The sequence below is a fragment of the Alexandromys fortis genome, unplaced genomic scaffold, assembly GCF_014885135.2.
Source record: "Alexandromys fortis isolate MF-2015 unplaced genomic scaffold, M_Fortis_MF-2015_v1.1 scaffold_332, whole genome shotgun sequence".
Classification (NCBI taxonomy): domain Eukaryota; kingdom Metazoa; phylum Chordata; class Mammalia; order Rodentia; family Cricetidae; genus Alexandromys; species Alexandromys fortis.
The window spans coordinates 347,637-370,051 of record NW_026068232.1 but is presented as its reverse complement, the minus strand read 5'-3'; the positions used below and the strand labels follow the sequence as shown (position 1 = coordinate 370,051).

Sequence of the window (22,415 nt, the reverse complement as noted above, 5' to 3'; positions counted from 1 at the left end):
CTGCACTTTTCAGATTATTGTACCATGCTGTTCATTGATGTGGTCATAGCCATCATAGCTGCTTAGGATTGTCTTCCTCCTTCAGAAGCTTGCACAATCATAATGGATGCATTTACAAAAACACTTCCACACATACATGTGCTCATGGTACATTGCAGTGAAGTGGGCAGAAAAGTTGTTAAGGGTCAGACGATCAGGGAGTGGGCTATGATATTGAATGTCCCGGGAATATCAGAAGCTCCACATATAAACTCTCCACAGTATGACTATATGGAAATGAAATTTATAGGGGTGACAGCAAAGAACATGCTAATCAGAACAAAGAAAAGTCCAGTAGGTCTGAACTGAACACAACTATAGGCAATTGAGGAAAGCTGGAAATGGAAGATGTGGCTTTCTCCAGGGAGGAGCACACCAATTATTTCTATCCTGCCAAAAAGTTAGCTTAGAAAACATACATGCAGGTAGCATTAGTCTTACTCTTAGTGTATATTTAATAATAATAATAATAATATATACATATGTATACATATATGCATGCAATAACAATTAATGTAAAAGAGAATATGAATTTGAAGGAAAATGTGAAGTGGTATATTGAGGGTGAGAAGAAGGGAAGGAATATATGTTGCAATAAAATTATAATCACAAAAATAAAAATAAGAAAACAGTCACACACACACTTGCATACACATATGTACACAGAAACACACACACACAAACACACAGATACACAAAAACACATACACACCCAAAGAAAAAAGAGAGTTCTTCAAATTATGACCCAATAGTGATGTTAGAGGTAGGATAGGATTTTGGATTATGTTAGGGATGGTGAGCTTTAGAAACACATAATATTTACATATTTATATCGAGTAAGACATTCTAAAGAAATGAAGGCAACAGAGAAAACAGTTTTTTTCTGTATGCTTCCTTTATGCACACTTGTGCTCATTCCTCACTGCAAAACTGCACGAGGACACACAAACACCTACACACACACACACACACACACACACACACACACATGCAGAGATACTTTGAAGGTTTTTTTTCCATAATGCATCTTAAATTACTTCTTTACCATTATGACACTTCAAGACCTTCCATGCTCATAGGGTACATTGCTTGACCAGGGATAGCACTCACCATTTCTTTTTTTAATCGTCATTTTGTAGGTCACTCTAATAGTTCTAATTCCATGTGATGGTTCATGTGTACATTCATAGCAGTTACGGAAATTGGCATAGGCAGACAGCAGATATTTAGCATAAATATTTCACAGAGTTACATTTAAAATGGCACAGACAGAAATGCAGGTTTTCTTATAGGAAGCTAGGATCTATTCCTAAGGAGCCAGGTACATGCTCACGCTGCAGGCACCATTGATTAGTTTCCTGTATTGTCAATTCTAGTCAGATTTTATGTTTATTTACATTTGATTCTGCCTTCCTAGTTTCAGTTTCCATGTTTCTGTGGTAACAACAGGGAGGGGGAGAGAGACATGAAATAGCAGCTTAGCTGGAAATCTCCATAGTTACAGCAGGCCCTTAATTTCCATTGGTAGCTTTGAGATCTGTCTCGTGATTGGCCCAAATCCATTCTCTAGATGATATCACACACTTGGCCAATCCGAGGCAACTGGAGATAATATTCGTCCCTTCACAAAGGGTTTTTGTCAGTCGGGCTCCTGGCTGGAGACCAGCTCACAGCTGGTTCCTGGTTCTAGCCAGGACCTGACTATAACCTACTAGTCAGTGAAGGAGGATTGCTCCTGAAACCTGCCAGGAGACAGAGCTAACAGACTTGTAGTCTTCATTTCGTATCTAACATGTACCAATCAAGATATGCATCCACCTGTCATTTCAATGAAGTAAGTCATGTAATTTAATGAAGTTAAATTACTTTGACTTGCTTTTTTATATCATGAATCATTTTCAGTTGTATTTCTTGCAATCATCCTGTGACTATGTACACCCTGTCAGTTGTTCTTCACCTTCCTTATCTATCTTTTTTATTACTTTATACACAATACCAATTAAAATTCCTACTTCCTCCCTTCTTCCCACTTCCCTCCAAATCCCCCGCATACCTCCACCACCACTCTCCAGTCCTAAGATAGGTCAGGATACCTTGCTTTGTGGGAAGTCCAAGGACCTCCCCGTTACATCCAGGCTGAACAAGGTATGCATCCAAAGAGAATAGGATCCCAAAAAGCCAGTACATGCAATAGAGACAAATCCCAATGTCATTGTCATTGACCCCTCAGTCTGCCCCAATTGTCAGCCACATTCAGTGGGTCCAGTTTGATCCCATGCTCGTTCAGTCCCAGTCCAGCTGGAGTTGCTGAGCTCCCATTAGCTCAGGCACACTGTCTCAATGGGTGGACCAACCTTTCATGGTCCTGACTTCTTGCTCATATTCTCCTTCATTCTGCTCTTCAACTGGACCTTGGGAGCTCAGTCCAGTGCTCCGATGTGGGTCTCCGTCTCTATCTCCATCTGTTGCCTGACGAAGGTTCTATGGTGATATTCAAGATAGTTATCAGTGACTGCGGGACAAGGCCAGTTCAGGCACCATCTCCTCCATTTTTCAGGGTCCTAGCTAGGGTCATCCACATGGACTCCTGGGAACCCTTCTAGAGCGATCCTTCAATTAAAATATCTCCTTTCCTGTTCCTATATCCATCCTTCCTCCATCTCAACCATCCCACTCCCCCAAGCTCTCCCCAGCCCTCCACTTCTCCCCCCTCTCTCTCCCCTCTCCCCTTTCTCCCCCCCACCCCCATGCTCAGAACTTGCCTGGTGATCTCGTCTGCTTCCAGTTTCCAGGAGGATCTATACATGTTTGTCTTTGGGTTCACCTTATTACTTAGCTTCTCTATAATCATGAGCTATAGGTTCAATATTTTTTTTTCTAGAATCCACTAATAAGTGAGCAGCAACACTTTAATACAGTTTCCTGTGTTGTGGTGACCACCAGTCATATAACTATCGGTGTTGCCACTGTATAACTGTAATTCTGTTACTCCAGTGATTATAATGTCAATGTCTGTGTTTCCCTGTGGTCTTAGGTGACCCTTGTAGAAGAGTGGTTTGCCCCTAAATTGGTTGAGATGGTAAGGGTGTTTACCATGGTCCTGTGTAAATTTTATTATCTTCATGTTTCCCTTCTTGTGAAATATTTTAAGAGGGTAAGAATTCATGGTCAGGATAATTGTCAAGTGACACACATTAGACAAAAAAAAAAAGAAAAAAAACTCAATAAAGCACAAACAACGGTGAACATATTTAATCATGTACAGACCCCAGAGGGGCAAACTCACATGGAATGACAGATTGGTAACACTCCAAGCAATGTCGAAGTAGTAATTAGATGGAGAAACTCATATAGATGAATGATAATAAGTAGATAGGTTCAGAGGTGGAGGTGAGTAGAACGAGTTCACATCCTTTTTATCCTACAGAGACATTTAAAAAATCCTCTGGCTTCTTTTTCATCATGAGTTCAGAGGAAGGTATCAGGTTTCCTGGGCATCTTATGGTAACTAAACAGGAGTTGCTGTTCTTCTCAAGATGACTGGTAGAAGCTGCAATACTCATTGTTCAAGCTTAAATGTGGGTTTAATGTAATTTTAATCAATTTTACATGAATTTTAAATTTAAGCTTATATTAATGCTTAATTCTCTTAGAGCAGTATATTGCTAAAATATACTCAAAGTTGATTCTCTAAAATGTGAAGTCTGTAGCACGGTTAATAAAAAACCCAGAGACAGATATTCACGTTCACTCTGAAGGATAGACAAGCAAAACAGTCAGTCACTGGCTCTTACCTCTACCTCTGTTTGAAATGGTGAACCTGCCTCTAGGAATTTCAGACTGAGACTGTGTCTGAGAGCTGTCTCCTACTTATATTCCTTAGGGCTGGGATTAAAGGCATGCACCACCACAGCCCAGTTTCTATGGGAAACTAGTGTGGCTACTGGCATTAAAGATGTTTGTCACCACTGACTGGATTGTAAGGCTGACTAGTCAGACTGTTTTACTCTCTGATCTTCAGGCAAGCTTTATTTATTAAAATAAAAATGAAATATTACTACAGAACTCAAAGGTAACATCTGGATTCTCTACTAAGAATCTAATTTGCATTGACAGAGATTGAAAATGTAGGCATAGAGCTGTCAGAATATAATTATGCCTCAGTATTAAACATGTGCGTGTTTGAAAGCTCATCAGTTTCTGCAGATATACTGTGGGGAATCGTAGTTTGCTCTCATCCTATCATAGATTAAAAGTACAATCAAGCCAAAGATCATGGGGACTTGTTATTTTGTAATGTTATTTGACTTATTTTTTTTAATTTTATTTATGTAACTAATTGAGCTTTATCTATCCACCATCACTCCCATGTTGGATGGGGCAGAGCAACAGGCAAAGCCACATAGTTAGTCCTAAGCATTCCTGCTTAGCATTAAAAAAAAAAAAAAAACTCCCCTGGTCAGAAAATGATTACAGATACACAATGAAACAGATTCAGACAGCAAAATAACTCTGAATAGGTCACGTTGTTAGATAAACGGACATGGGTTTAAGAGAGAGAAGAAAGAGTACATGTGGTGTGGAAGGTCCTTCTTTATATGTGTTGCTTTCATTGGCTAGTGAAAAAAAATAACTGACTTGGAGAGTGATAGAGTAGGTGGGGAAAACTAAACTGAATGCTGGGAGAAAGAATAAGTTAGGAGATTATATGTAACCTCCACCAGGAACAGGAACTTCACATCCTCTTTCTACAATGATTTATTTTTTTGTCCATCAAAACCAATTATTTCAGTTTGTACTTCCCATGTGTACATATAAGGTGAATGCCAATACAAGGGCATTCAACATTTTCAACAAGGAGGGAGAAAGAACATGACAGTATGATTGAGCCCACTCACCAAATAACCACACAGATAATGTTAATTATAAATGCTCACCTTATGTAAGTGTTACTTGTAGCTAGCTCAAGCTCTTACAAGTTAAATTAAGCCATTTCTATTTATCTATGTGCTGCCCTGAGGTTGTTTATGTCATATACATACTTATTACCCTTATTACCCTTCATACTCGCCATCTCATGGCATCTCTCTGAGTCAGCTCTTATTTTCTTCAGCATTGTCTCTGCTTTGAACCTCCTTCCTAGTCATCAGTCATTCAGTGTATTATTAGCAATGAATGCAATATATCTTCATACAGAAGACTTATTCCACAGCATCAAGTAATTGACATAAAGTGCCACGAGGAAGCACTCATTGCATAGGAACATTTAATATGATGTTTTTGATTGTATAGTACTTTTGGGAGTAGTTGCCCAGTCATGGGTAGTACAATGATATAATGACACATCTCTAGGGTAAAGATACATTGGCAGGGGCAATCTGAAGGAGAAATTGAAACAGAGTGGTCTTTTTCCCATTCATATGCTGTGCCATGTGTTATAGCTGGGTTGATTCATGGAATCATCTGGGAAATAACGCTCAGTGAATAGCCACACTGGAACATAGATACTAATCCTAGTAAGAAGCATTTAGGTATAGTTATTATTTAGGATCAGATGTGTGATACAATGGTAATCAGAGATAATTCAACATAAAATATTCTGTTGATATGAAAAAGCTTCAAATAAGAGAATGAGACTCTCAGAGGCTATCTTGTATAGCTGTGCTACAAAGGGGCAAACAAGATCGGTCTTAGGGCTGTGGAAGCCCAGAAACCGAAAAATGTAACTATTTCATTTCCCTTGAGACATACTGTGCATAAACTCTTATAGTACAATGTATATCATACTCTGATGGACTGGTTCCTGTGAATCATTGGGGGATATTTGTCTCTTAGCAGTGGATTCCCAGGGGAATGCAGAAGCTAAAGGACATTAGAGGTTGAGCCAGAATTCTGGGTAACTATTAAGGAAAGCTATGTATGATGCACAGTTGATTGGGTTGACTGTGTTCACAGTAAGGGTTTTGATACTGTCATGGATGTTTAGGGGCCCTGCTGAGGCTTATGTCCAGCAACATCTTTAAAATATTGAAAGTCTTTGCATTTGAAGTGTGACAGACAAGCATGTAAAGAGTCTCAATAAAGAACAATTGCATCTTTGATGATATGGTAGACTGCATAAGTCCATCTTATATACTAGAAGGAGAGTTGTCATGATTATTCTTGAGGCTAAGTTACTAAGCAAAGATAATGAAACAATGCCTAATTCTGTGGTAAATGACTTTTGGGCAGCTTCAAAGCCTCATGAACTTTACAGAGAGCATCTATGATAAAGAAATATAGGCAAAGATAATCATGCTTATTTGATGTGGAATTCCCCTCTGTATATTATTATTATGCTTTCTTGCCATTGGTTAATTAAGAATCTGATTGGGGCCTATAGTAAGGCACAGTGTTATCAGGCAGGAAATTTGATATATATAGAGAGTAATTAGAATCATAGAGATACCATGTAGCTGCTGAAGGAGACAGGCACCCAGGAAACCTACCAGTAAATCATTAGCCTCGTGGTAAAATATAAAATAATAGAAATGCCTTAATTTAAGATGTAAGAATTAGTGAATAAGAAGCATAAGCTAATAGGCCAAGCCGTGTTGTAATTAATAAAGTTTCTGTGTGATTATTTTAGGTCTGGGAAGCCAGGAAATGAATGAGCAGTCTCCACCAACAGAATGGCAGCCAAGTGAGTAACTGCATCCACATAAAAACTGCAAGAACTTTGGAATAAATGCTAGGCACAAAAGAACAGAGTTAAGCACAGCTTCTTGGTAGCTGCTTATTTTCAGATAGGCTTTGTTTGCTGGCTATGAGCAGAGGCAATCTGACTCTTTTAAAAGAAGGCTTACTTACTCAGCATAAAAAAAGGCAGCTTCCTGGTTCATACTTTCAGCAAAAACTCTGGCTCTATCAGGTGGCCAAGCACTTGAATAAAATTTTGGGGCAGCATGCTCCAAGTTGATTGGTGACAGCTTGGGCCAACTGCTAACCAGAGTTGAGGTGGTGAGTGCGGCCTGCTCCTGGTGGTCCCAGAGATGGCTGGGAGTCTTTGATGGAGTTGAAGAATAGATTTTTATAATTATACTTTTCTTCAGGACCGTGAGGGGTGCACCCACACACTGAGACAATGGGGATGTTCTATCGGGAACTCACCAAGGCCAGCTGGCCTGGGTCTGAAAAAGCCTGGGTTAAAACCAGTCTCGCTGAACATAGCGGACAATGAGGACTACTGAGTCCTCAAGAACAATGGCAATAGGTTTTTGATCCTATTGCACCTATTGGTTTTGTGGGAGCCTAGGCAGTTTGGATGCTCACCTTACTAGACCTGGATGGAGGTGGGTGTTCCTCGGACTTCCCACAGGGCAGGGAATCCTGATTGCTCTTTGGGCTGACGAGGGAGGGGGACTTGATTGGGGGAGGGGGAGGGAAATGGGAGGCGGCTGGGGGGAGGAGGCAGAAATCTTTAATTAATTAATTAATTAATTAAAAAGAAGATAAAGTAGATATAAATATTTTCAGTGTAATTCATGCTGGATACCTGTTTTGTTATAAGTAACTTTACTTTGTAAAAGTTAATATTTTTCTTTTTATTTAGACAGAAATCAGTAGGTGATGTGTGATTCCCCTTTGTATGCTTTGAATGATTTATTACCACTGGTTAATAAAGAAGCCATTTTGGGCCTCTTTCAAAGCACAATATAGCCAGGCAGGGAATCTGATATATATAGAGAGTAGGTAGAGTCAGAGAGATGCCATGTAGCCCCCAAAGTAGACAAACAACCAAGAACCTTACCAGTAAACCATGAGCCTCATTGCAAATTAAAAAGTAGTAGAAATGGGTTAAGTTAAGATGTAAGAGCTACATATAGGACTATGCTAGAGTCATTATCCAAGCAGCCTTGCAATTAATATAGTTTCATATAATTATTTCAGGTCTGGGCAGCCAGCAATGAACAAACAATCTCCATTTACACTTGCTCTAGTTTATTTTTTTTATATACAAGGATGATCTGTTAGGGAGAAGCAAGTCTTAATTTGATTCTTATGTACTCATACATGAGCTTGATTAAAAATATCCCAGAAGGTCCTTTCAGAAACTCCATTATTATAACAACTTGCAGTGTGACTTTCATGGCTTAGAGAGGTATATGCTGTGATTCATGTGGAAGTTCTAAAGAAATGCTGTAGCATCAAACTATGAGGTCAGTACAAAGCATGTACTGTGGGTAGATAAGACACGGTGATGAAAAACTTTAAATGGAAAGGGTTTGTATTAGAGAGCATATGGTTTACTGAATTTTCCATCATTTAATCATGGTATTATACTTAGTGATAAAGTATATAATTATACAATAGTGAAGGGCTAAGAATTTATTATGGCTGGACTGTGATATCTCACATGTTTAATTTCAGCACTTGGGAGTCAGATGTAGGCAGATCTATGATTTCTTGCCCAGCCTGGTCTACAAAATGAGTTCCAGAACAGCCAGGGCTACACAGCAAGTGAAAGTATAAACAAAAATCAATAAAGAATGTATCATGTCATATTTTATTAATAGTTATTCATTGTTATGTAAAAGTGAGTAGTTGATTGAATCATATTATTTTTGACAAAATAATTAACCTTAGAAAATAGTACTAGTAGTTTGTTCACACCTGTGACCAGTTTACTAGAATGCTCACTTCATTCAGATCTCAAATTATTCCAGAGATCAGGCCATCTTACCATTTCCTTACATCATTCTCAACGTGAGATGACTTAAGTAATAAGTGAATAGATAAGCTTTGGATGTTCTTATTCTGTCCACATGGTCTTTACTTATGTAGCAGAGCTTAGTGCATTTTCTCTGTTGTGAATCCATTCTGTGAATTATAGCATTTGCTTTGGGGAGGTCGTTTCCTGGACTGTGGGTGTTTCATTCACTTACATCACCAAAGAATCTCATGAATTTAAGTGTTTGAAAAGGCTTCTTAAAATTGCCTTTTTATAAACATAGAAATGACTATTGTAATATTTGGATCTGTTCAGTGGAGATGCTGGTTCTCATGGCAGAGAATATCTTGCCCTGCAGTTGCCACAATTAATTGCCATTGTTGGGTTGAGTTTTTCTTGGTGCATGTGCCTGAATTCCATCTGTAACCCTAGTAAGCACACTGATTCTCACAGGAGAATTTTAAAGCAATTTTCTTTTAGTTGTATGGATGCGATTCTTTCTTCATGTTTCACCAGGGAAAGATAAATAACAGGAAAGTATGTCAAGGTGCAGTTTATTCTTATATGTTTGAAAAATATCTCTTTATTTTTGAAATTATTATATTATTACATAATTTACCCTGATGATTTCTTCCTCTAAATCCTCCTACATATCCCGCCTTGCTCTCATTCAAATTCTTGTCCTTTTAAAATGTTATTTGATGTTTCATGCACATAACTGCATCACCGTACACACATATTTCCTAATAACTAAAGAAACTATGCTCCATGCTAGGTTGTCTAGTGTTATATCTTGGGTTTTCAGTGCTGACTATTAAGTATTGATAACCATTTGCTTGTGTGCTCCTCTTGTTAAAATAAAATTTCTTTTTTTTTTTAATCTTCTGGGTGAGTAACATTTCATCCAGTATTCTTTGCTTTACCTCATATGAAAGAAAATATTTGTCTTTTGAGCATTGCTGCTGGCAATCATCTAAGGCTCATGTGAAACTCTAGATGGCACCAGTGTACCTCAAATTTTCATAAGTATATTCTTCAGCTAATTGATTGAAACCAAACCTCCTCTTGTTCTTTCCTTTATTTCTCTAGCATACCTTGCCAGGGTTGACAAGTGTAGAAATACATCAAGTTAGACCCATCAAGGAGAAAGTAAATATAGGACATTAATCTTCTTTCAATAAAATCTATGGCTGCACACCTTAGAAAGTATTGCTTTTACTAATGCTTTAGAGAATAATATTAAGATATCTTATATTTGTGTATTTTTATAATTAGACCTACATTTTGGTATATGAGCTGCTTCTTTATTTAAGTATATTTTAAAAATTGAAGTAATAATGTAATTCCATCAGTTTCCCCTTTCCTTTCTCTTTCCAATCTTCCCGTATAATGATAATTTTCACTTTTTGATTTATTGCCTCTTTTTCATTGATTGTTCTTACATACAAACACACATACACACACTTTCCTAAATAAACACAAAAATCATCTAATATGTGTTATGTAAGTGAAACTCAAATTTTACTGTGTTATCTAATTATGACAGAACATTTGAGAAACTTTTTGCCTAGTATATCCTTTGGCAATTTATAGGATAAGTTAAATGATTATCAGTAAATGACATCTTAAGCCCTTAATTTATGTCAGATACATTGCATTTATATGTGTGGTGTGTGTGTTGTGTCATATTTCAGCATGTCTGAAATCAGGAAGTGTGAGTGGATTAACCTTGTTCTTATTCTCAGGACACTTTCATCAATACTGGATTGATTATGTTTTTATACATAGTTTAGAAAAATGTTGATCATTGCAAGAAAAGAATGTCACATATGGAGATCTGTATGCCCACTGTGGGTAATATCTATATTGCCTGTGAATATTGCAGTTATAAAACTATTAAAACTACTTGTCTAAGAATTTGGAATTTTCTAAACCTTATGTAGATCTTACTAATCATATGAAAATGATTTTCTGTTTATGCATACATGTTTTTACAGTTTCTCAATATTTATTGCTAAACATTTTCCTATTTTATGATCCTGATGATGTAGGGTCTCACAAGCTTGCTCATGATAATCTCAGACTTAGGCATGGAGGAACTGCTTATCCCCAACTTCTGAGAAGGTTTCACTGAAGACACTCACCACACCTAGCTGGTGGTACTGTAGTCTTGTTTTATTTTTCCCTTTCCTTTCCAATTACTAATTTTTGCATGTAATAGTCCATTAAATTTTTATGTTTTCATGTAGTAGTATGTTTGCTAGCTATATTTATAAATACATATTATATATACATATATATATATATCTTACTATTTCTGTAGATTTTACATCCTATTCATTTTAATTAGATATAGTTTATGTGTCTTGCTATAGAAACACTTAGTGTTCCTAAGGACAATGTTCAGTAAATGCTTTGTGAAGTGGCCTTCACTTGTATCTTTTTCTTTTTAACTTTTGGGGACGTCTGAACCTCAGAGGATTATAGAAATTATTTCCATTTAAATTCATAAAATTCAAGTTCAATGCATGTCTTGATTTTGTGAATATGTTGGATTTATGTTTTTAAAATAAATATAAAGGTTTTATCCATTTATATGAATTTTGGTCATTTTCATCCCATTTTTTCCTATCTCGTTCTACTTCTCCACTGAAACTGTGTTTCTTAGCTGACTTTGCTATTTAGTACCTTTTTATATTTAAAAATACAAGAATTTTCAGGAGGATGCCTATATGTTTTTCTTTGGGTTCTCCTTCTTATTTAGCTTCTCTAACATCACGAATTATAGGCTCAATGTCCTTCTAATGTCAATGTATTGCAATATTTTAAATATAAATGCATGTTAATAATAATCATGAATACATGGTTATAGCTTTGGGAGTACTCTAATTTATTTATCCATATTTTGTTCTTTAACTTATGTCATTTATTTCTCATAGAGCATCTGACTGTGCTGTTCAGTAAGGTTCCTGTTCAAGCAGTAAAGCCCTGATTCCTCTCTGCATCTCAAGAATTTGACACTGATGGAGACCCCTTCCCTGAATTTATGGTATTGGAGAATCACTTGCTTCCTGATTTCATTTTGGATTATTGGCTGATCATGTAAATAATTAGATTGAAGTCTATCTTTTATTTTATTTTGAAATTAGTTGGTTATTTAACCTAAGTAATTTTTTTTTAGATTACTGAGTACTTTACTTTATATAATGTTATGACCATTTTTCATAAATTGTAAAATGTTGTTTGCCTTGAGGACTGGACATCTAAGAACAAGAATGTAGTAAGAATTGTTGCTTGTTCATTCCAGGCTACCTGGCTAGCTTATACCAGAAATAATCACACAGAAACTATACTGATTAAAACACTGCTTGGCCCATTAGCTCTAGTTTCTTTTTGACTAATCATTGCATCTTCATTTAACCCATTTTGATTAATCTGTATATCACTATGAGGTCGTGTCCAACCAGCAAACTTTCAGCCTGTCTATCTCCAGGGGCAGGTCCATGGTGTCTCCCTGACTCTTGCTTTCTTGATCCCAGCATACAGTCGAACTTTCCCTGTCTCGTTCTGTTCTTCCCTGCCATAGGCTCAAAGAAATTCCTTATTCATTAACCAATAAAAGCAACACATAGGCAGAAGGACGCCCCACACCACAAGAAACTCTTGTGTTTATTTTCCCCAGAAACTGCTTTGAGGAAACCTTCCAGTATAATGTGAGATGGAGATTGGAAGGCAATATTCCTGGTTACCTTTCAGCATGCAGAAGTGCTGTTCCTTATGATTCTGTTCATGTGCTGCTTCCATACATATTTTCTACACATGGTAGTGTTTTAATTGTTTATTATCCCATATTATTTCCATTTTATTGTCACTAAGCATGTGGACTTGTAATTTTTTTTTCCATTTTTCAGTTTTAACAATTATATTATCAAATAGGCTCCAAGGAAATAAAAGTAGCTCAAACGTTTTACCAAATTATCAGTATTCACGAGGGAAATTCTGCTGAGTAGTCAGGAAATGAAACAGAGCAACAATAAGATGAACTTAGAAAGGGATACAGACTAGCTGAGCCTCTATTACTCTACTCAGACTTGACCAATAAGTTTTCATTTGTGGGGCGATGAATAATACACATGGAGGTTTGTGTATTCAGGGCACTTGTTTTTTTTGGGGGGGGGGTGTGGAGAGGAAGTTCTATATCTGGTATTGAGTACAATGAGATATTCTAGTGGTGACCAAAAAAAAATGGGAAATTTTTGTAAAAGCCCTGAAATCATGAAATTCAATTTGTAGATTCACGGGACTGTCAGCAATGATTGTTTGTATTAACCTAGTCATGTTTGAATGGAGTTCAAAAAGAGGAACCTAAGTATTTATGAAATTCTCTCTTTCTTTCACTCTCTCTCCCACCTTGATACCATAAGAAACTAAAATAACATCACAATATGTTTTAAAGTAGATTTTATTTAGTGGAATCACCTTTCAGATGTACATGTATAATATACCTGAGATGCTAAATGAACACTAAAAACTAGTATAGCCTACATGATTATCCACCACACCAAATTGAGCTCAGTGATTTTCATGCTCATAACGATAACTCCCTCTCTTAGAACTGCTTTTCTCTGTTCTTGTTGACATCACACCTTCATTTTACCACTGGTTAAAATAAAAAGTGCATGAGCAGTAAGACATAATGCATTTTAAGAGATTTAAGCAATTAACAATTTAGAACTTGTTCCATACAAATGGGAAAATCTTTTTTTAATATTTAATTATTTATTAAGCATACAATGTACTGCTGGCATGGAAGGCACCAGGTCTCATTACAGATGGTTGTGAGCCACCATGTGGTTCCTGGGAATTGAACTCAGGACCTCTGGAAGAGCAGCCAGTGCTCTTATCCTCTGAGCCATCTCTCCAGCCCTGGTGGATCTCTGTGAGTTCGAGACCAGCCTGGTCTACAAGAGCTAGTTCCAGGATAGGCTCCAAAGCCACAGAGAAACCCTGTGTCAAAAAAAAGGAGTAACAAATGGGAAAATCTTGTGTATGTGAAAATATATAGACCATGCACATATAGTGACATAGGATTGCCAAAGAAGAATAAGCATTCTTTATTTGAGCTGGAAAAACACAGACTCAAACACTAGAAAGGACTGCCAGAGCATGCCACACATCTTATTCACACCCCTTTCTTTGTAGAACATAAGAGGTCATAGTACATTTTGCAAAGCCTATGAAGTATACCTAAACTCAAGAGTTATCCATAAAACATCTGGATTTTTATAGTGGTGTGATTTTTCTCCATACAATATTTCTATTTTGAATGAGAAATCTTAATAGATTCCATGTTCTTAAATGTGGTGAAACAGATATAAGAACCAGACTCTCACTTCTGTGTTCTGTTCAATAAGTTTTGGGTGCTTCTGTTTTGTGTGCTTGGAATTTAGAAGTCCCGTCTTGTCTCCAGGGTAATCAAGACATCATTCCCATAAACAGAAATGAATGTGTTTACTTAGTTTTAATTTTTACTGGTGTTTTATAGCAATCAGATAATTGTGTTCACTTATATTTCTTCATTTATATGTGTACTTTTTCATATATTATGAAGATGATAGTATGAATTTTTGCCCCTGAAGAAATGAACAATATATAAACTCACTTACTGTCACTCTTGTCACAGAGGGAAATAGCATCAAATGGACAAATAATGCATTCAAAAACCTATAAATCTAAACCTGCCCTATTGTGTTATTAGGGCCCTCACAATTAAATTAGAGTTAGGTCTCATTGATTAGCATGGAATGCCTGAACTGCTATAACCCTGGAAAGTTCCTCCTGGAGACCAATTTATAGAGGGTTTCAGACACCATATTGTCTGATATGTGCATTTGCAGCCATTCTCTTTGAGAATAAGATATATAGCAAATTCTCTAGTGTTAATTAACAGTCTATATCAAGAGCGTATGATTTTCATGAATTGGGTTTATCAGAAAAATACCAACTAGCATTCCTGTTTTCAAGTCCAAAAGCTGAGTTGGTAGCAGGATCAGGTCAGACCCATTTATGAATATGAGGATGCCTCATATTCTGTTTTGAAAGAAGAACAGGTGATCTGTGTATTCCTTATTCCTAAGAGTAGGCAAAACAGATTGAACCAGGTAGCATGAAATGCAGACTTAGTTTTACCAAATAATTTACAGTACTGTTTCATATTTCCTGTGTACGTTAGAATTTATTTACTTTTGTGTAGTGATAGAGTAGCCTTTATTCCAGCATGTATATTCATGAAGTACTGTTTTTTCATCATTAATTTCAGTGGATATTTCAGGAATAGAATGATACCTGTTCATGTATGTAAACAGGGACTGCTCATTCGTTTTGTCACCACCAAGACACAAATAATCGCAAAGAAAATATGTTAATCATAACAATGTTTGGCTAATGACTCAGGAATATCCCTATATAGTTCTTACATCTTAAATTAACCCATTTCTATTAATTTGTATATTACCATAAGGCTGTGGCCTATCAATGTAATCCAATGTCCTTTTTCAGCAGCTATATGGCAGCTCTCTAACTCCACCTACTCTATATTCTGCCATGCTATATGTCAAAACAACTTTATTCATTAGCCAATAAATGCAACCCATATAGACAATGGCATCCCACATCATTGCCTCTTTTCTGTCTAAATAAAAAGGAAAGTTTTACATTTAACATAGTAAAATTACATATATGAAATATTTATCAAAGACAAATTGTATTTACAATATTTAGTCCATTTTCATTTGGCAAATTAAGAAAAATACTGTATCGTCTATCCTATCTTTGTTAGTCTAAAGTTTGAACTAATTTATCCTTTATCATAACTAAGGAATATGATTACTATTAATATTTGTCTTCAACTCTTCAAATACCTCAGAAAGATATAATACCTAAGTAAATAGGAAGTACATTGTAAACAACTTCCAAATTTCTAGAATTGACAGAGACATCTTTCTACTTTGACTGTCATCCAAAGTTCTTCTGTAATTTTGGGGCATCCATTTTTAGCCTACAGGATCATAGTATCCAGCAGACTTTTCCATGAAGCAGGAAGGGAAATTTGAAGATCTTTACTGCCTTGTACTGGCAAAGTTCATTTGTTGCTTTCCCCCGTGTCCTGCAGAATGTCTGGTAGTTTCTTCTGAGAAGCAGGAACCCTGAAGAAACAACCTATCTTTTAGAAAGTTCAAAAGTCATTTTTCTGTGATTCCTGCATGTCCCGTTCATGCAGCATACCATAAAGCAGTCCTGGCAAGAGCAGTTTTTACCCAAATGGCTAGTCTTGTCATATTGAAGGCAAATTCCACGATGAGTTTCTTCAAAGCCCATCAACTTCTCTGAAGTAATTGGTGCTGCCAGAAGTAGGCATGCCACAGTGTTTGTTGATAAAAGTCTAAGCTCTTAAAACCTTTTAAATGCCACAACCTATAGGTCTTTTAAGTGTTGAAATTTATTTATCTAACTGGAATATATCTCTGAGCTTTTAGAAAACCAAACTAACAGCTAAGACCCTAGGCAATAGAGTGTGTGCCTAAATTGGCCTTGTCCTGTAGTCAGACTGATGATAATCTTAAATATAACCATAGAACCTTTGTCTAATGACAGATGGAAACAGAGACAGAGACTCACATTGGAGCGCTGGACTAAGCTCCCAAGGTCCAGTTGAAGAGAAGAAGAAAGGAGAGTATGTGCTGAAGGCGTAAGTCACAAACAATGCCACCCCAGTTTGGAATTATGATTAATAGGGTGGTATTTATTTAAAGGGGTAAAAACTTACAGATAACCGTCCCAGACAACAGCCCTCTGTGCAATCAGGAAGGAGTCTAGTCGCCTGCAACGGAGCAGGAAGCAAAGAGAGTGAGAAGAGAAGTAGCTGCTTTTTTAAAGGGAGAGAGACCACGCCCCAATGGGCTAGTATCTCAGCGGCTATAGGCTGGAGGAGCAGAAGGACCTCCCGCAACAATGAGCAAGGAAGTCAGGATCATGAGGGGTTCACCCACTGAGACAATGGGTCTGAGTTAATAGGAGCTCACCAACTCCAAATGGACTGGGAATGAACAAGCATTTGTCTTTGAAATGTTTGAATAATGCCTATCCATCTGAAATCCATCTTTGTACATCTAGAAAACTTAACTAACACGACTATGAGCCAATTATCTATTCATTTGGATTTATTTATTATTCATTACATTTTAAATGAGTTGCAAAAACACTATACCTTAATCAAGAGTAGAAATATACATATAACAACACTGACCTTAAATTTGTATCAATTAAATCAACCCATACCAATGCTACTCTCTATGGCATATCCCCCTTTAAAAATGAACAAACATTTATAAACAATATTTGGGAATTTGGTCATCATCCTCTTCAATCTGCTTCCTGATTTTTGTTGTGCAAAGTAATTTTTGGGCGTGTTCATGGCTACCTTTCAGGATCTTTGGTCCATCCGGTCCCAATAGTCTGAAAGGTTCCATAGGGTCTGATCTTCTGTGGAAACAAAAGAAGAGCCTCTTTTCCAAAGGAACATATCCTTAGACCCATATTTTAAAAACAGGATCTCTTCAAAGTATATACATTGGTTACTTAGCTCTTTTACAGGCAAAACTTTCAAAGAAAACAAAACAATATACATAATTCATACTCTTTGTGTATATTTAATCTTTAAGTGACTTTTTTCTCTATTGATTTTTTCTACAAATTTAATATTTATTCTATTATTTTTATACCTTTAATCCATGACTATCTGTACTCTTTTATTACATTTACTACTTCTTTACTTTTTCTTCACTCTCTGAAGCCTAGACTTCAGAGACTCATTTAGGGTTCTTTTATGTCTTTTATGTCTGAATCTGTCTTATTGTGTGTCTGTAATCTTTTTCTGTCTTAGAGAGCTTTTAAATTGGAAAACAGCGTGGTCACAGCATCCCTGGGTCCTGGCTTCTCCTCTCTCCACCTTTCAAATGGTGGAAGTTATGGATTCTCTGGAAGAAAGAGTGGGGCAGAGCTGGACTCACTGGATTTCCATGGGGCTGAACAAGATGGTGAGTGTTGAATGATCCAGTCCTTTCTCCCAGCCACTAGAGAGAAACACAGTCACTGAATCAGGAGTCTGTCAAAGCAGGATCTCATTTAATGGTATCAAGCATTAACTTATACAGAGTTGTGATTGAGTTGGAGAAGCTTTGGATGGATTGAGGTGAAGTAAGGAATAAGGGCCAATAATGTTCTACCAGGCTAGCAGTGGCTGTTCAGTGGCAAGTCTAGGTTTGGTAGCCAGAGACAGGTCTTCAAACTCAAGCAAGGCTCAGGAAGTTACACTGGGCTTCACTCCTGGTCCCCATGAGGCCCACGATCACCACTTTTTGATTTTGTCATGAAATTGAATGTTGTGGTCCATATCTTAGGTTGTCTTCCACATGGAGATTTTACCTGTCACTGAGTACCATGTATCTCATTTATGAAGAACCCACTCCATGACCTGCCTTAGGTTGTCCCAGCTTGTCTGAGGTCTTATCCATCACTGGTCAAGTGGAGAGTGGATGAGGGGTTTTTATATGAGGATTACCAGTCATACAGTCATACAAAGGGTCAGACTCCTGAGTAGCCAGCCTATGATTGTATACCTTGACCTGATGTAATTCAACCATCTCTAATCTTTGGTAAATAAATTGTGTGATCTTATCCAACACACAAGGCCCAACAGTAAGGAGAAGAATAAGGAAAAGGAAGGGACTAAGCAGGGGAAAGAAATAGAATCCATAAAAGCCCATCCACAGGGTTTGTCCAGAACGTGTCACCATCTCTTCTCTGGGTATAATCAGGATATGCGACAACATCCACATTTTTTATTGTTTCTGGGAAGAAGCAGAAAGGCACCCCTCAGGGGCTGGAGAGATGGCTCAGAGGTTAAGAGCACTGTCTACTCTTCCAAAGGCCCTGAGTTCAATTCACAGCAACCACATGGTGGCTCATAACCATCTGTAATGATATCTGATGTCATCTTCTGGCCTGCAAGTGTACATGCAGGCAGAACACTGTATACATACTAAATAATAAAGAACACATTAAAAAAATTAAAAAGGCACTCCTCAGGGGCAGTACACTCCCTGGAAACATTATTATCATTATCCTCTTGTTGAGGTAAATATTTAAGATTTCTGGTTGGCACTCAGATAGGCTTTTTTTCATGTTGAGAGAAGACACATCCAAATCCTCTACCTGCAGTGATGAGTGGGTCTAGTCCTCTCCAGGCTCCAGTCAAGGGGTCCCTCCATTTGACCCCAATACTACTGTAGGTAACTGATTAAGACCAATGGTTTTAAAAATTAGACAGATATTTATTTTTAGGGTTCATGGCAAACTTTCAGGGGGTCTTGGTACATCAAACCATGATGTGGGATTCCCCTCTCTATGCTGTGAATGCAATTGGTTAATAAAGAAACTGCTCTGAGCCTATATCATAGGAAGGCAGAACAGAGTTAGGCAAGGAAAACTAAACTAATGTCGGGAGAGTCAGTGAGTAGTTATGGAGCTGCCGCCAGAGACAGGCATGCCAAAACTTTGCTGGTAAGGCATAGCCATGTGACAATACACAGATTAATAGAAATTGGTTAAATAATATGTAAGAGCTAACAGATAAGAACTTAGACCTAATAGGCCGAGCAGCAATAGATTTTCCATGTGGTTATTTAGGGTCTGGAATGAGAAACCAGTCTTCATACAACAAAACCACACTAACCTGGATGGAATCCACAGGTTTGCATCCTCTGTGAAAACAAAAGCAGAAACTCTTTCCAAAAGTAACATATGCTTAAATTTGAATTTTGATGTCAAAATAACTTTAAATTAGTTTATTTTAATATCCCCCAGAATCAAATATTTTTCTGCAGTCAAAAATTTCAAAGAAAACAAAATAATATTCATAATCCAGACTTTCTGTGTATTTTTCATCTTTTCATGGTTATTTTTTACTATATTACTTTTTAATATTTATTTTCTTTACTCATTTAATTATGATTGCCAATATTCTCTCTCTCTCTCTCTCTCTCTCTCTCTCTCTCTCTCTCTCTCTCTCTTAGGCCCATATATATTTATACAACACTGTCACCCATTTAGAGGTCTTTTTTGTCTGAATCTGTCTTATTGTGTATCTGTGATTATTTTCTGACCAGGACAGTTTTTTTTTTTTTTTAATGCTAAATAGGTACGACTAGGACTAACTCTGTGGCTTTGCTTGTTGTTTCTACACAATCCAACATGGTGGAGGCATGTTCATCACCTTTGTGAGCCATGCTACCTACCCCATCTCCAGGGATGCAGAGGTTTTGTGTTTGTGTTGCCATTAATCCACTTGTAGGACTCTACTCACAAGCCCCATTTAAGTGCTTTATAGCAGGATCTCCTGAAAAAGTTTGTGCTGTGCTACCAGCATGAACCAGGAAGCTGGCTCTAAAAGAAGTTATGCCACTGCTTGTGGCCAGCAAGCCGAGGCTATCTGGAATAAAATGCAACTCCCAAGAATCTGCAGTCGTCTCCTACTTTTTTTTTCTAGAATCATCTTTTAATTCTTAATTTTTAAAAATGTTTTTTAGGTCTTATGTAGATTCATGTCCCAGATGGTGGGTGCCATTTCATAACTGGAGACTGTTTCTCAATTACCTGTAAATTTGTGGGACCTAGAAATATGACACAAATGGGTATATATTTTTATTCCTCTAACACAATTATTGCTAATCAAATATTTTGGTAAGGGTTGTTACTCAATCAAGAGCTGAGCAAGAATGAGAGAAGGACTGATCCAATCATACTTAGCAGAAGTCCTTTCTGACAGTATTATGGTATTTTTGGAAGAAGTCACTGAGAGGCCCAAACTCCATGCAGACTCAATTTCTGTATGGGTAAATCAGTGGCCTCTAAAAGAAGAAAAATTTCAAACCCCCCAGTGGTTAGTGCACGAACAGGTGGGCAGTAGTCACATTCCACCCTCTAATTCTTCTATTTTGTGATTTAAAAGAAATTAGGAAAATGGAAATTAATACAAGATTTAAAGAGGTTAACAAGACCATACAGCCAATGGAATGTTCCAGCCTTTGTGGTCTTTTCCTACAGCCATAACAAAAGATAACTATAAAAATTATTTTAGATTTGAAGGATAATTTTTGCCACTTTTTGGCACCAAAAGATTGTCAAAGATTTGTAATTAGTATTCTATCAGTTAACTTTAAAGAGCCAATGAGAAATTATCATTGGAGCATCTTGCTTCAGGGTACAGCAAACAGAGTTACATTATGCCAGAAATTATGTTATATATGAATCAGTGGCCCAGGCTATATGAAATGTCGGAGATCAATTTCTACAAGTTCATATTACCCATGATGTGGATGATATCTTGCTTTCCAATAAAATGAAGGAGTTTTGCTCTAGACATATGGACAACTTTAGCAGAGTAACTAACCCATGCCGGCCCCAGAGAAAGTACAAAGACACCTGCCATTCCAGTATTTAGGTCATATGGTACAGCCTAAAGAAATGAAACCTCAGGAATTGACAAATAGGAAAGATAACTTACAGACTCTGCATGATTTTCAGAGATTGTTAGGAAATATTCAGTGCCTGAGACCTTATTTAAATTTTGTATGGTAGACTTTATGCCACTAAATAGAATTCTTAAGGGGAGCAGTGACCCAGATTCCACCAGACACCTCACAGACACTGCTAGACATGTTCTGGAGCATGTAGAAATTGCAACAAAGAAAGAGAACATTGAACTCCACACTGGCAAAATGAGTTCTGTTTCCCAAGATGTAGTATGGATAAAGGGCCAAATACTCAGTCAGCATTCCTAGGAAGGCTTCTAAGTAAACAGGACTCATTATGGTCTAAAAGCTTGTAGAATAGGCCACCAAGAAGCTGTGAATCACCAACCATCACATGATCTTCCTTCTTCCTCAGACTGCAGCATAGTACTAGAGGGTCAAGAATGCAGTCTTAGTAGTTACACTTCTACCCATCTGTGGTAGCAGGAAAAATATGGTTTCTTTTCATTACTTGGTAACATATACATATACATTTTCTCCTAGAACTTTTGAAAAACATTTGCCTAGTATAACTTTTGTCATTTTTTAAGATGAGTTAAATGATAATTAGTAAGTGACATATTAGAGCCATCAACTTATGTCAAATAATTTAGTATTTTTATATGTTTCTATAGAAATTTTTAGATTTAATTTATCATTAAGAAAAAGGGATGACTTATATGGGCATCTGGTTTCCCACTGTACCCAATCTCTACATTACTTGTAGATATTGCATTTATAATAATATTAATACATCTTCTCTAGCAATTTTGTTCTTTTTAAACATTCTTTTGATGTTACTAATCATATGAAAATGATTTTCTGTTTAACTATCCATATTTTACAATTACTCACTAGTTATTCTTAAATATTTTCTCTTTTCCTCCTATGATGTAGACACATGAACTCATCATCCTGCTGAGGATGATATCAGACTCTGGCACTATGGATTTCCTTCTTTGCCTTCTCCTGAGAAGCTTTTGATGAAGACACAGAGCACACACATTACATGGTATTGCAATTGAGGGGCTTTCTAC

The 22,415-nt window shown here is 37.0% G+C and overlaps 1 long non-coding RNA gene across 6 annotated transcripts in view; it reads left to right on the top strand.

Moving 5' to 3' along the window:
• The window catches only part of LOC126493742 (uncharacterized), a 217,358-nt gene that overhangs the window by 159,526 nt on the left and 35,417 nt on the right, over positions 1 to 22,415 (top strand). For 3 of the 6 annotated variants that reach the window (XR_007589873.1, XR_007589870.1, XR_007589872.1), the window contains 6 exons: positions 6,668 to 6,721; positions 10,801 to 10,908; positions 11,689 to 11,798; positions 16,403 to 16,496; positions 17,691 to 17,844; positions 22,276 to 22,390. This is a non-coding gene — a long non-coding RNA (uncharacterized lncRNA). The remainder of the gene's footprint in view (positions 1 to 6,667; positions 6,722 to 10,800; positions 10,909 to 11,688; positions 11,799 to 16,402; positions 16,497 to 17,690; positions 17,845 to 22,275; positions 22,391 to 22,415) is intronic. The other 3 variants (XR_007589874.1, XR_007589871.1, XR_007589875.1) reach the window with 2 other exon arrangements.